The 15,758-nt window shown below is 42.8% G+C and overlaps 1 protein-coding gene across 3 annotated transcripts in view; it reads right to left on the bottom strand.

Annotated features, from left to right (window-relative positions):
- The window catches only part of CMKLR2 (chemerin chemokine-like receptor 2), a 38,332-nt gene that overhangs the window by 12,361 nt on the left and 10,213 nt on the right, over positions 1-15,758 (bottom strand). The gene's annotated exons all lie outside the window — the stretch shown is intronic.

Consider the following 15,758-nt stretch of genomic DNA (forward strand, 5'->3'; position numbering starts at 1 on the left):
CTGACTTCTCTCTTTAAAAAGATATTTATTCACTTTTGATTAAAGGATATAGTCTAGGCCTTTATCTCACTTCTCTCCAAACTCTATGTAGAGTTTGGGAAAGAATCACCCCCACCAACGATGGAATGTTTCAGAGCTGTGGTCATAGCAGAGAGAAATCCCCAAATCAGTATTTCCTTGAAAAGGGATTTCTACGTATACAAGTAATTTTTTAGAGGAAGAATGAAAGCACTGAATTTGAAAACCTTGATGGCACAGGACTTCTGTGACTTTATTTTTGTAGGGCATAAGACTAGATAGCTACTGGAGATCTGGATTGTCCCAATTTATGTTTTGAACATTTTCATTCATACACATGGTCAAAACTAAAGCTTCAGTCTTTTTTAATGTCTCCTGGGCAGTGTTATGTCTACTGAGGAACTGATTCTGGAAGCAGTAGTCACAACAGGGTACCTAACAGATTATAAAACTTCTCATAATTAGATACCACCCATGGTTTAAAAATTTTTTTAAAGGTTGAAAATCCTATGTTTATGTGAGTCTAGAATCTTTAACCATGACCTGAAATCTCTGCAGACAAAGATATAAGATGTGCTTCAGAAAAGTTGGGGGCGCACAGTGGAAGTCTGTGCTGCTACCATAATACACCTGTTTTCTATCTCATCACTACTTGGCACTACAGACTGTTGGTTCGCAATCACATATTGTCGATGACATTTACAGAAGTCTGGGGGGAATACATGGTTTAGGGTGAATTGGCAGCCATTACATTCTTATTTCATTTTATGTGACGATATATCCTTTCTTAAAGAAAGAGAGGGCTGGGGCTGGCCCCGTGGCTTGGCGGTTGGGTGCTCGCGCTCCGCTACCAGCGGTCCGGGTTCGGATCCCGGGTGCGCACCGATGTACCGCTTCTCCGGCCATGCTGAGGCGGCGTCCCACATACAGCAACTAGAAGGATGTGCAACTATGACATATAACTGTCTTTGGGCCTTGGGGACAAAAAGGGGGAAAAAAAGGAGGAGGATTGGCAATAGATGTTAGCTCAGGGCCGGTCTTCCTCAGCAAAAAGAGGAGGATTAGCATGGATGTTAGCTCAGGGCTGATCTTCCTCAAAAAAAAAAAAAAAAAAAGAGAAGGCTATTCTTCTAAAGGAGAAAGAACAATAGTCAAGGAACTTGCAGAATATATTGAAGTTGCAGCCACTTCACAAAACAATACTGCTCATCTTTCAGAAACGTAGTACGTGAACTTGGTGAAGGGAGGGGAAGAGAAACTTGTTTTGGGAGCAACAGGAATGTTTTTTCAACACAGCAGCAAAAAAGTGGGGGGAGGAGGGAAGGGTGACAATTGTAGAACCTCCTCCCATTCATACAAGATTACGCCTGAAAATACTTTCACCTTTTTTCTCCCTAGGAGGAGACAGGAGGGGACGTGGGACAAAACGTGGTCGTGGAAGATAAAGAAAGCACAAGTCCAAAGACTGGCCCCTTGAGCATCACCACACGACTGGGCGCCAGAGTCATTACTGTGAAGGTTTAGAGATGTCTGTCATGAACACGTTTAATTCTTTTATGGTAATGAAGACAAAGCTAGCACCCTCAGGACTCCATTCTGTCATGATCAATCTATATTAGGAGTATTTTCTTGAGTCTGCAAAACAGACTGTGAGAAGACTTTGGAAAACCACGGCTGTGCACAAGAACGGGCTCCGCTTATCCAAATTTGTAAATGCCCGTGTTCTTAACCTATAGGCACCCAAGGCACAAGAATCCTTTCTCAAGACTGTTTAAAGCAGTAGAGATTCTGAGAAGGAGGCTGAATTTTACAGAAAAATTTTACCTTTCTTTTCGAGAGCTAGTCCTGTGGCTGAATGAAAAAACACAACAAAACAAAAAATAAACCACCCTTCCCTGCAAATGAGGATGACTAGGTAGGAGGAAGCTCAGAAGAACTCAAGGAAAAGAAAGCTGCTTTCGTTCTTTCTTAGACTCTTCCTCCCCACTCCCCACCTCCTACCCCTATCTCCAGGCCCAATGGAGCCTCTTGAGAGAACAGTTTTTAACTGTGAGCTCCTGTCATAGCTGCATGTTAGCACTGTGTCAGAGGCTCACAGCTACCCAGGATCTATTCTATTCTCGGGGCTGGTTCTGACTCTGCTGTTAAAGTCATTGCAAAATGTGGAAAAGCGAAGAACCAAATTGCCAGAGCAGGAACCTAAAACAACTCCCATGGAGCCCAAGGCAGCTAGATTCTGAGGACATTCAGGCAAATGCATACTCTTTTCTGCTCATAGCAGGTTAAGTCTCAAGTCCCGTTTTGATCTCTCCTGGTGACTGGACCACGTGTGACCCTGGAGGACGGCACGTACCCAAGGGCCTCGCCTTTCCTCCTGGAGCCCACTGTGATTTCTTCTTGGCCTTCTAAGGTCAAGGGTACTTTCAAATGGTGCACAGCCAGGTCCTGGCTTATCGCCTCAGGCACAGGGCATGGATGAGAGAAGAAAACCAAAAAGGGTAAGAAAACTTTTAGCCCAGTTTCTAGTTCCATCAAAGCCCTCCATCCACACCCCACCGTGAGGCTCAGGACTCCTTTTTGTCCTCCACCTAGCAGAGCTCTTGAAGGGAACCCGGTTCATTATGGGAGCAGTGTCACCAAGAGGTTAGCGTGACCCACTGTCACATCCCGAGCTTTCCCCCTATGCTCTTCAGTCCCAATTTCTTATTAAGACAAATCAGAGCTATTTCATCTCAATACACTACTGTTGAGAGTTTGTGATCCATCTCTGAACATCTGGACTCACTCTGTACATTCAGGGATTCCTTTCCAACCATCCCAGCCATGGGAATATTTTCTGCTTTGCTTTCCCCCTTGGTCCTCCCAAAAGTTCAGCTTGCATGACGTCGGGCCAAGATTAGGGTGAGGCAAGGAGCTGGGTCATGTGAGCGCAGGGTCAGGCCCTGACTTCACTTGGCATGTTAACGTTTTGTTCAGCATGGATTTTTTTGCATTAGTTTTGATGACTGGGATTTTGCCTGACTTGCCTCATCCCAGTTCTGGCCCTGCCATAACACTTGACCCCATTTTTAAGTCCACGGTTCTAAGTTCTGGTTCTGCATGTCACCAGCTGCATGGCTGTGGGTGAGTCCCCTTCCCACTGGAGACCCCAGCTGCCTCATCTGGAAAATACAGGTGACGTCTAGTTTTAAACTTTTGTGAGAAGCTCAAAGATGGCAGAGCTACGTATCCCAGCTCCTTTACAGTTCTCCACGCCTCCAACTAGCACCAAATCCTGGGCTTTGCACTGAGTGGGCATCAAAAAATGTCTTCTAGTAAATCTTTTTTTGCACATTGGAACAAAAATATGGATCAAGGTCCAAAACAGGAAGTCTACACAAATTAAAAACATTCTGCAAATGAAAATAAAACCTTCCCAAACAAGAATATTGTCCCTCCCTCATTCCTCCCAGAGAAAAGAATGAATTTGAAATCATTGGTCTTTCTGATTCATGTAAGTATGGCAAAATCTTGCCTTTTTTTTCCAGGAAATATTCTATTCAAATATTTCAGGTCTTCAGTGAAGCAGACTTGTGTAATCATTCAGCCCTCACGGATTTCTTTCCATCTGAACATACCAGCACCACCCGAATGAGTCACATTTCATAAAATGTAACATCTGTGAGAAAAGGTTATAAACGAAAGGCACAGCAGTGCCCAGAACAGCTGTAGAGCTGCAGGAGAAACAGAGTGTCTGCTTCCCAGCTGGCTCCTCCCGTTTCAGTTTCCATAACTGGAGAGCAGGGCAAGGGACCATGCGCACGTAGCTAAAACCCCTCTTTAGCTTGTCCTCTTCCTTCCTTGACTGAGAAAGAAAGGAGGGAAGGAAGGAAGGCAGGAAGGAGGGAGGGAAGCGAAGGAAACCATACTGGTTCAATGGTAAAACATATGACTATATTTTAAGAGCTCTTTTCTTTGTTCTTAGCTCATTTTATGTGATGGCATCTTTTCCATTCACTTACTCTCTGACCAAGGGTAGAAATGTGAGGGAAGAACCACTTCTGAGACCTCTTAACGATATTATTTTGCAAATTGGTTCTGGACACAGTGAATATACAGTAAATCATTTTAGTCTCTTTCATATTTGATATTACCTTGTCTCAGAAACAGAGGTCTGGTACTTGAAGAAAATAAATGACCTTCTAAATGTCACTAAGTATGGTGGTTCATGAGAAAGAATGGACGCAGGCCTGTGTCTGCACCGTCTCTCTCGTCTCAGTACTTTGGAGAACTCAAAAGCCAAGTGCTTCTCCAGACACTCAAGTCCAAGAAAGTAGTCAGAAAATATCCTGGCAAGTACATAATACAACATGCTTTCATTGAAACATAATGCAAGCAGTTTATTTCCTGATAAAGAACTTGGAAGGAACTCAGTAACAAACCACTTGATACAATAAAATTTCTTTTTAAAAGTTCTACCTTTAGAACAGGTTTCTACATCTTTTCTGCTCGTCACAGATTTCCTCTAACAAGGCAAAGTCAGACAATCCGTTTTAAGCCTAAAGTCTGGTTCCCCAAAACCACATTTAATAACTTGTGTGACTAGTTATTAAAAGCAAAAAAGCTTGACAATTCTAAGCTCATCTTTAAAACCACCTAAGAATAGTCATATTAATAGTAACCACAGATATCTTGAGTTGCAGACACTTTAGTTTAGCTTGCATTCAAGATAAAGTTTTGAAGGTTCTGAAAAGAGAAATTCAGAATGGCCATTCTATAACTTCTAAAAGAGTCTAATTCTCCCATACTGACCTGGAAAATGGGACTGGAAGGCGGTGTCCAGAACGTCCTTTAGAAATTACCTGTGTTCTTTCACTTCAGAACGTGCTTGTTAAGCGACACCTGCATTGAGTTTATGCCCGTGACAGTACAAAGTGAATTGTCTTCTTCAGCAGGTTTTCCTCGCTGATAATGTGCTTAGGCAGCAGTTACAGGCCCTGAATTATTTTCCTAAGACGGAAGGTAACGCCTACGTTAAAGAGATATGTAATGAGGACTCAGGGCTTATTCAGTGCCTTTCACTGGCCGTGACGAGGGAGTCAATCGCCCGGCGGGGTCCCCATCGTCCACCGTCACTGGCTTTCCATGGGATGTGCTCCGTTCACCACAGGCACTGAGATGAGCGTCCTGTGGTAACCCGTTCTGACCTTCAGAGATGCCAAATTTCTACACTAATACAAGCTTTCTCCTTGACCACGAGCTCAATGTGAGTCAAGAAACGGATGTGACAGCTTTAAAAAATAAAGGTGAATTTGCCCTTGGGCTGTTCTAATAGAATTGGGGAGTGTTTGTCCAACTCTACTTGAGCTGGTCAGATTGTACCTGGGGGTACTGTATTCTTTTCCGAGAATTACAATTTCAGAGGAACTGGAGCATGTCCAGAAGAGAAGGAACAGGATGGAGAGAAAGCTTAACATTACATCATGTGCGGAGCGTTTAAGGAAGTGGTGGAAGCTATTTATCCTGGAAAGAAAGGGCAGGGTGACTTTTTTCACAAGCTTGAAGCGCTGGCATGCCAAAGAGGGAACTGCCTTACTGGCCAGAGAGTAAAACCAGGAATATGAGAGAAAGAGACATTTTAGCTCAATCTAAAGCAAAACTTTCTAAAGATTTTAGTTGTTAAAAATGGCATTGATTCATTTAATAAATATTTGCTGAGTGTTTACCCTGTGTCCTGAGCCCTGGAGAGACAGTTGTGAAGAGCAGTGAACAGAAACCACGGAGCTGTCTTTCCGTACAGAGCTGTGTCAGATGACGACACCTTTCTCACACTTGAGGATGGTTAATGAGGCAACCTTAAATGGAAGGTTCTGAGGCAGGAAGCCAAGCATTAAACGTGACTGGACTTGATGATGTCTAAAGTTCTGCCAACCCTGAAACGCTGTGTTGGGGACTCTAACATTACACCTGCTGCAGCTGGATGGCTCTCTCGGCCACGGGTCGGGACGCACAGTCTGTGGCTCAGCCACCGGCTTCTATCAATCAACGCACACATGCAGGGCTGCCTCCGCCAAGTCTTCTGAGGGACGGGGTGGGGGTGGGGGCATGGAGGGCAGAATTTCTTTAAATTTCTATAAAATTTTTTCATATATGATGTACAGTGAAGGGAAACAATTTTCTTACATGCTGTATTCACCCCTAAAGGTCTGGTTGTCATTTTTATTACTTCTATTCTTTTTCAACTTGCCATTATTAGTTGGGGAATGGGAGTTCTCCTTCTACAAACCAGTTTTCAATCTTTAATCTCTTTGAAAGAGGATGGAGTCAATGTGGCTGAAGAGCAAAGAATCAGTCTGTTACAGTGGGAAGGGATGTTAGAGAGAATTTAATCTCGTCCCTTCATTTTATACACAGGCAAACAGAAATTTAGCAGAACACTTTAAAAGACCTGAATACTGAACACAGAAGCACTAATAACTACTAGAATTTTAGGCAGAATATCTACTTTGGTCCAGGAAAGTTTGTAAAGAATCAAGTAGAGTTAATATTGAAATTTAATATAACGGATGTGTAAAATAGTAGCTTAGGCCCAGTCGAAAGGAGAATGTAAACTCGAAGAAACATCTGAAGAAGTTATCTAAAATGTAGCACAGAGAGACAATGAGATAGAAAATATGAGAGAAAGGCTAAGAAATGAGGAATAGAGAGCAAGAAGATCTAACACATATCAAATCAAAGTTTCAGAAACGGGTAAAGCCCTGTGTTAATCAGGTAGGTAAAAGTGGGTCCACAATCAGAATCTAGTTTATATTTGGGTGTTTTGATCATATAATAATAAAGGATTATAAAATAATGCCCATAATATTCCTGATCAAGACAGAGGATGACTGATTTCGGGCATCATTCAATCTGGTGATTCTCAGAGGCACCAGAGGTCCTCTGGAGAGGAGAGGGACACCTGTTGTCCTGTCTTGACAGCATCACAGGCCCTTATGTCTTCGGTTTAGGAAGAAGGGTCATTTTTGAAAAGAGTCCCCAAGGTCTTCACCTAAATATGGAACAACTCCTTAAGAAAGGAAAATTGGAGAAGACAACTGATCCCAGAAGGAAATCGGTACCATAATTATAAGACCTTTTAAAAAGTGTGAAATGCTTGTAAATTTCTCATATTCATCATGTTTCTGTTATTTACTGTTCTCCTTTAATGATTAATAGTAAAAGCCTTAAGAAAAAAATAAACTTTTGTGGAGCAAAAAATATGGAAATTGGAGAAATCTGTGCCAGGAGAAGTGGGTAGAGTCAGTGACTGAGGGAGAGGGACGTCTGAGTTCCTGGGTCCCCAAAGACAAGAGCAGAGCAAGCTGGCTGAAGCCTGGCTCTGAGGCTGAAGAGCAGAAAAAGGCACGTGGGGCTCCCCAACAGTGCAGGCACTGCAGTCTACACAATCTCTGTGCCTCACTCTGTTCAGAGGAGAAATGACAAAGTAGGTAGAGCCTTCCCAAAAACCCCAATGCGGAAGTGAGAGCTCAAAAGCTGGGTGGAGCTGTGTTTCTGGCAATATGGTTATCTAGACATTCTCTAGAAAATTTTTGCTACAAAACCTCTAAAAACACTGGACTAAATGTAAAAATCACGTTTTTAAATGTATGGCTGAGCTGGCAAGAAAGTAAGGAAACTCCCTGATGGCCTGAACTGAAACGGGAGCCAGAATCCAGAGACATCAAAGCTACTGGCTGTCCTGAGGCCCCTGTGACCGTTTCTTTGTTGTTACCGCCATGCGAAGCTCGGAAGGTATAACATAGGACCTGGACATTTCCTTAAATGCCTGGAACCAATAAGTCTCCCAGTTTTGGTGAGGGGCCCTGTGTGCATGTTGGGGGTACACTTTAGACTCTGCCTTAGCCTTCACTTTCTGCTTGCACAGAGCAAGTCATCCAGAGGTGAGAACGGAGGGCCTTTTCAGGTCTTGGCAATGTGCAGAGTCCTGGGCACGAGCACAACCCTCTGCACACACATAGCCTTCTTGATTCCCAGGTGCGTCAGAGCTTTTCAAAGCCCCTTGTACGTCTCATTCCCCAGTTTTTCTTTTTAGGCTTTTGGTTGGTCTAATGCTTTCCCCCAACTGGTGTCCATCACCTCAGGAAGCTACAAAGTTAAGTAATTGCCTGTAATTGTTTATGACAAATGCTTATGGAGAAAAAGCTTTTCACACCAGGTAAGCTCTGAGTTAGGTCAAATATAGACAGTCTTGCGAGTGAGGTTTTCCAGGAAGCCACCAGACGGGCCACATAATGTTCTCAGGGAATGAAGCTTGGAAGGAGACCCAGCCCCTTTCTCTTCCTTCCAGGGGCTGCCAGGCTGCTGATCTCCCCTGTGCACTCAGGCTGTTAGTTTTGAAGAACATCACAAAGCAGGAGTCCAGGTTGGGACCAGGGCAAATTAAAAATGCCACAAAGCTCAGTTCTTTTACTAAGATTGAGCCATTTTTTCTTTCTTTTCTTTCTTTCTTTTTTTTTTTTTTGAATAAGCACTCCCCAGATTATTGCAAGCCTTTGGGTAATTTCCAGAGTTCTGATTCTGACCATTTTGCCCATTCCTTGTTGCTTTCGTGGAGGAGAGAATTTTTTGAGGTCCTTACTCTGCTGTTTTCACTGATGTCACCTGGATGGGGAGTTTGAATAGGCATACCTTGTGCATCTGGAAACCACTTGGCCCAGACAGCATGGTGTTCTTTAAAAAACTAGCCTTATAAAATCTACGAAGAGGAATATGGCTCACCTCATAGTTAAACGCCTATGGAAAAATGTGTATTTTTCCACCACCTCCTTCTCCTTCCTAAACTTGTTCTAGTTCTAGAAGACTATAAAAGTGAATGAATGGATCAATAAATCAACTAAATTTGTGACTCATCAAAGGGTCCAGTACAGAGACTTAAATACAATGAGGGTGCTCAAGGAAGGGTGCTGAATCAAAATAGATTCGCTCAAAATAGGTAAAATTGACCTGTTCTATATTATATCTTATCCTACTCATAACACTAAATCTTTAGTTTTATATTTATCCCACATAAATTGTATAATTTTTTATATTTCCCACTTCCTTTAATTTTTATGGAATATATCTTAATTTGGGTGGATAATGAGTCCTATAATGTAGGTTTAACAGTAAATTCTTTCCATAAAAGAAAAGGAGAAAAGAAGGGATGGAAAAAAGGAGGGAGGAAAAAGGAACATAATCTTGCCAATTGTCAAGATGGTGGCCACTGACACATTTTGAAAGTATTTTGCCTAACACCGAGCAGAGATATAATTATATTCTATCAGAAAACTCATAACCAGCTCAATTGTGAGACATTAGTGAAAGAAGCCTGTTTGGAAATAATCTGAAAAGATTCTTGTGTCTCATGTCCTTCTTCATCTGTCATAATGAATGGAGCACAATATTTTAAGAGGATTAGAGCTGCTTGTAACGACAGCGCTACATATGAAGGACTGAAGAAGCTTTAGTAACGGTATAATACGATTATGATACAGTATACTACGGGATAAGACGATCACCTCATTCCCTGTTCTTCCCAGCAAAATCAAAGACAACGAAGCAGCTTTTGATTTTGTTTCATTGTTTGTTAGAGAAGACGTGAAGGTTAAGTAGAATCTGGCTATGTACGCACACACACAGTGGAGTTAATTCAGTTTTACAACTGTGTAATAAAAGTGGTACAATAAATCATTTTATCTCTTTACTCCTCTAGTGACTCTAATTAATAATGAACATAAAAGCAGGCCTTCAATTACTATTCAAGCAAAGATAGCCCACTTCTTTCACAATTGTTTTATCTGCATTAAATACGTAAAAGCAAATGGTATTTTCCTCACTTCTTGTGACATTAAGTCTTATGACTTTCAAATTTGAAAAACACGGAAAAAGAGGAAGATTCTTCAGGACACCAGGCCTAGTCGCTTTAGAAAATTGTTGTCATGGAAAAACAAATCTCGGGATTGTCCCAGATTTAAAAAGACTCAAAAACTGAATGTAATATGTGACCATTGATTAGATACTGATTTTTAAAAGCTATAAAAGATATTTTGAGAATAACTGGGGAAATTTGAATATGAATTGGATCTCATTAAGAAATTATTTTTCATTTCCTTAGGTGTGTTAATGATATTGTTTTGTAGAATGCTCTTTTTTGGGAATGTAAGGTGAAGTTTTTAGGGCTAAAGTCTACACTTACTTCCAAAAAATTCGGAAAAAATATACCTAGTTGTCCAGCTGGGAACGTACAATCTGATTCTAACCATGAAATGTAGTGAATGGAAATGCAGTGTCCAGATCCCCCTTCAAGGAAAAGCTTGTTTTCCTAGTTCCCGGGAGAGCTGTCGAGAAGAGACAGCCTCCAGCTGGCAGCCCTAGGGACTGCTGCTACTCCAGGGAAGTAGAAAATGGAAGTAGAAAAGCCTGGTCTTTTTGACCCAATGGGGGACAATTCTGATGGGTCTATTTTAGCTTCAGAGGCCCACCTAGAGTCAGGTCTGGCCGTCAGTCCTACCTCACAGCTCAATTTCTTCCCCTGATCAGTTGTGTGTTGTCCTGTCCCTGTCCCCCGCCACTCCCTTCCACACACAGGTATTGATCCTAAGGGCACAATCTAATAAACATCTGATCATTAAACTCTGTCTCAGAATCTTCTTCTAGGAGCACTCAACCTGTGACACAAGATGGATGTCAGATAACCTCCAAATGAGGAACTTTTTTTTTGCAAGTTCTGTTTTCTTAAAAAATGCCAATTCATCAAAGACAAAGAAAGGGGTGGAAATGTTCCAGATTAAAAGAAACTAAAGAGATATGACAACTAAATGTAATACATGATGCTGGACTGCATCCTGTACCGCAGAAAAAGAAAATGCCAGAAAGAGCATTATTGGATCAATTGACAAAATTGGAATATGGATTGTAGATTAGCTAAAAGTATTGCATCAATTTTAAATTTCCTGCAGTTGATAAGTATACAGCGGTTACTCGGGAGAATGTCCTTGTTCTTAGGAAACAGACACTGAAACATATGGGGGGAAAAGGGGCAAGGTGTACGCAGCCTCCTCTGCAATGGTTCAGAACTACCCCCTTGCATCACACACACAGAGAATACTGAAGCAAAGGCGGAAATGTTAGCACTTGGTGAATTGGGAAAAGAGGTATGAGATGATTCTTTGTGTTTTTCTTGCAACTTTTCTGTAAGCTTGAAATTATTTTCCAACAAAAAATTTAAAGTATGTATACATACATAAATAATTACAGATGAACCAGATAGAGCAGAATGTTGACAGCCGATCTCGATTTAGGAACATGGTTGTTCTCCATACTAGCCTATCAACTCCTGGAATGTCTCAGCTTTGCAAGGCCTTGCCTTCGGAGCACTGCCTCTCCTGCAGGTTGCTGCGGGAGTTTAGAGGTTCCTCTATCTGTGATTAACTGAGAGAACTCAGATTAGCATGCCAATTAGACTCCTCAAATTTCCCCTCGCTAAGTAGAACACTTTAACTTGTTAATTATTTACCTCCTCACTCTAAGAAAACTCCTCAGCTGTGCAGTGTGACTTCCCAGGACCCTGCTTTGTCTTTCCTGTCTTCTGCTGCAGCCTTGGCTACAATTCCTGGAACACGGAATGTGCTCAGTGAGTATCTGTGAAAGAACAAGTGCAGGAGACCTGGAATAAGCTGATCGTGTGCAGTTACTAATTTTACCTACTAAACGTCAGTTCTCATCATTGTGGCCAAAATTAAATGTGGCTTTACTCTCTTGCTTACTTCCTTTTTCTGTTGCAAGTTGGGAGAATCAGAATTCTGGAAATATTTCCGCAGCCAAGTAGTTAGTCTGGCTGAAGTGAGCCGGAAGCGGTTGGAGGCAGTGCCGCCGGCTCCTGGAGCAGGAGGGACAGAGAGCTCTTTGAAGGGAGCCCGCCAGGGCACCGAGGTGTACAGTGACCAGGGGACCGAGGTGTACAGTGACTCTGAGGAAAGAGGTGCAGCACAGCCGAGGGCCCGGGGGACGACCCACCGCACAGGATCGAGCTGACTGAACCAGAGAGCCGGTGCTCCACCACGCGTGGAGGAGTGCAGTCAGCGGGCTGTGTGAACCCAGCATCGTTAAATACAGCTTGTGTATTAGCAGAGTGTCAGCACTTAGTGGGACCAGAAAGGAATACAGCTGCAGGAGACGGCCAGCCAGCGTCAGAATGCAGAAATCAAGACGAGAGCAGGAGACACGTTGTGGACGTGGCGGGCAGCAGGCCCGGCATCGTTTTGTCCTGTTTGGACGTTTGCCCCCTCGGGCTGGGTGAAGTGTCCTTCCTATGACCATGAGAAACCACTGGGGGCTTGCTGATGGTGCTGGTGGCCCCGGGGCTCAACCCTAACCTGCAAGTGTCACCCTGAGACCCACGCTGCTGTAGTTTCAGAGCCTTCTGTATGGTCTACTTTAACTATACTCACTGTTTCTACTTCCAGCTCAGAACCAGATAGTGGAGCCAAGGGTAACAAGAGCCTTTGCTTTTCATCTTTATCCTCCTGTCCAGCCCCCACCTTCTCATTTTCAAATCTAGAAAGCTGCTTGCTCCCGAGGCAACTTTTATTTAAAATAGTTTGTTTAAATTTGTAACCAGTTATTTTGTGCTGAATACTAAAAAACTATTCTTTTAACTGACACACTCAGCAAATACCCGAAGTGTTTTCAAGGTGGCATCTTATCACACTGTTATAAAGGACCACACTCCTCGGCCTCTTGACCCCTGAGGTGGAACACTGGACTAAGCCAGGGCAGTGGTTTTAGTAAAGAGGTGACTGGAAGACCTGACTCACGAGGTGTCCGTGTCCTGAAAGGTACGACCTATGGTTGGTGTCCTTTCACATGTTCTACCCACTTACAGTGACAGCACTGCGTAAGGTTTTGTGCAGTTTTTTCTTAGATTCATTTCATTGAGAAATACTCAGCCATTGGCCTACCCTAGGGCTCGGCCCACAAGAGGACTTTACCAAAGACTCACCATGCGGCCAAGAGCTAAGTGACCGGGAGGGGAGGATCGCTCCAAAAGCCAACTCAGCCCACTAGCAAAGCAGAGGCAGGGAAACATTAAAAAGAGTTAACTTCCACAGATTTATCCATAACTTTGCAATAAGAAATTCTAGAAAGAAGCTATTTTACTTTCTTTATGAAATTTGTGAGTTTTGGTTTAGTATTTTTTATATCGAATTACATATGAAGAAGGCTATCATAATTTTTTCAGTATTTAGGGCCTGTCGGGAAAGATGGTGAAGGACTGTGAAATGGGCAAAAAGACTCCTGGGAATCAGGTCTGGTGTGCTCTGTCAGTTTCTCTCTGTCACTGCCTTTGAGTGTTTTACAGTCGTGCAAGGTGTAGACAACTTATAATACTGCAAATGATCCTTGTCCGTAGAAACACAAGCGAATGGTGTCCAGCGCAATGCAACTGATTGTTGTTCTGTGAATACCGACCCGTTTTGCAACTGCTTATAAATCCATTTCAACATTCCTGATGGCCTATATGTATCATACCAAATTCTCCTTTTAACCCATTGTAACATCTTACTGATTCTATCACTAATTAATGAGTTTAATAAAACCTTGACACATGTTAATTTTATATTTCTATGGGAGTCATGATTTACTTGTTTAAAAAATTGTCTTTTTTTGTTTTTTGTTTTTTTAGGTTTTTTTTCTTTTTTTATTCAGGTATAAGTGACACATAACATTATATTAGTTTCAGGTGTACAACATAATGCTTTGATATCTGTATATACTTCGAAATAATCACCACAATAAATTTAATTAACATTATCATCATATATAGTTACAAAATTTTTTTGTGTGTCATGAGAACTTTTAAGATATACTTCCTGAGCAACTTTTTTTTTTTTTGAGGACGGTTGGCCCTGTGCTAACATCTGTTGCCAATCTTCCTCTTTTTCTTTTTTCTCCCCAAAGCCCCAGTACATAGTTGTGTATCACAGTTGTAGAGTTGTCGCTATTCTATGTGGGACGCCGCCTCAGCATGGCTTGATGAGCCGTGAGTAGGTCAGCGCCCAGGATCCAAACTGGTGAACCCCAGGCCGCCAAAGTGGAACCTGTGAACTTACCTGCTATGCCACCAGGCTGGCCCCTCTGAGCAGCTTTTAAATATGTAAGACAGTGTTATTAACTATAGTCACAGCACTGTGTTACGTCCTATGACTTATTTATCCTATAACTGGAAGTCTGTACCTTTTGACCCCCTTCATCCATTTCGCCCACCCCCCACCCCCCACCTCTGGCAGCCACCAGTGTGTTCTCTGTATCTGTGAGCTCAATTTTTAAAAAGTTATCTTTTAGTAAGTCTTTAACCCAAAAGTGTTGGTCTGACCTTGGGAGGACAACTGAGATAGGGAGAAAAGGGTAGGGGTGTGGGCAACATTAAAAAAAAATGTGTATGAAGTTTCTTTTGGGTCCACTCAATTTCCAAAACCTAAATTTACCTTCGACTCTAGGATGATGGTGGAACTGCACATCAGGACGGGCAAGCACTCGCTTAGAGGAGCGGGGTTAAGTGCAATACCAGGCAGGCAGGGAAGGGTTTAAGGGGAGAGAATTCTGACACCACCACAAGTTGGTATTGCTGAGGCAAATTCTTTCTATAGGGATCCCCGGCTCTCTGCCCTTCATCCCTCTCTGTTCTCTGTTCTCTTTAAGGACTGTGTGTTAGAAGCTGGGTCCTTAACGTGGCTGCTGGAATCGAGAGACAGTAAGCAAGGTGATCATAACCGCACAACCAGAACATTAACACAGTGTTCGAGTACGTGCAGCTCTCCTTTCCTCTCTCTCTGGATCTCTTTTTTTGAGTCAGTCTGAGACCACTTTGATGGCTGCTGCAGCTACTCACACGGAGCAAGGGAGCCAAGCCACGTTCTGGCCGTCCCCAAACGCCAAGCTGATTGGTTAGATGTGGTGCTTTGCCTGATCAGCGCTGCAGTTGGAGAGCACAGAATGCCTTCCTTGGCCTGAGGACACGATCTGCCTCGCCAGAGTGGGATACAGCAGCCACCGAAGACATCCAGTTACACCTAACCTGTAACTGCCCGAGCTCAACCCTCCCTTGGGATAATTACATATTTCTAGGGTGTTTACATCAAGTCGAGTCTTATTTCTGCATTCCCTTCCCCAGTCTTCCATGTCTGTCTTCTTTCTCTTCCGGAACCCTGTCTCTCCAGTTGCTAAAACCTCCCTCTTTCCCACCAGTCCATCCTCACCAAGTGCTTCGATGTAATCCAGAAACCGTTACTAATCCAGAAGCCTTTCTGGGCAGGATTTTATGGTGGTTAGGAACTAGAGCCCTGGGGTCACAGACCTTGCTTTCTAACTGCAGTGTCACTTGTGACCGACCTGTGAGGCCTTGGGAAGTTCATCAAAAGCTCTAAGCCCCCATTTCTCCTCTGTCAAATAGAGATAATAATAATATAGACTTTACTTAGCAGCTAGGAGGATGAAATGAGGCAATTAAGTGAAGCTCAGCGTCTGATACGTGGTCCTCTATGACTATTATAATTTTCTTCTCTATCTCCAGTCTCCCATTTCCTGTTTCCCTCTATTCAGGGTGGACTTCTATTTCCTGTTTTCTAATTTGTAGGTACTACTTCACATTTTTTCCCTCAATCCAACATAGATACTGATGGGACTCTGGACACGCTACCCCCAAAATATGGTCCCCTGGCATA

Source organism: Diceros bicornis, chromosome 10 (genome assembly GCF_020826845.1).
Source record: "Diceros bicornis minor isolate mBicDic1 chromosome 10, mDicBic1.mat.cur, whole genome shotgun sequence".
NCBI lineage: Eukaryota > Metazoa > Chordata > Mammalia > Perissodactyla > Rhinocerotidae > Diceros > Diceros bicornis.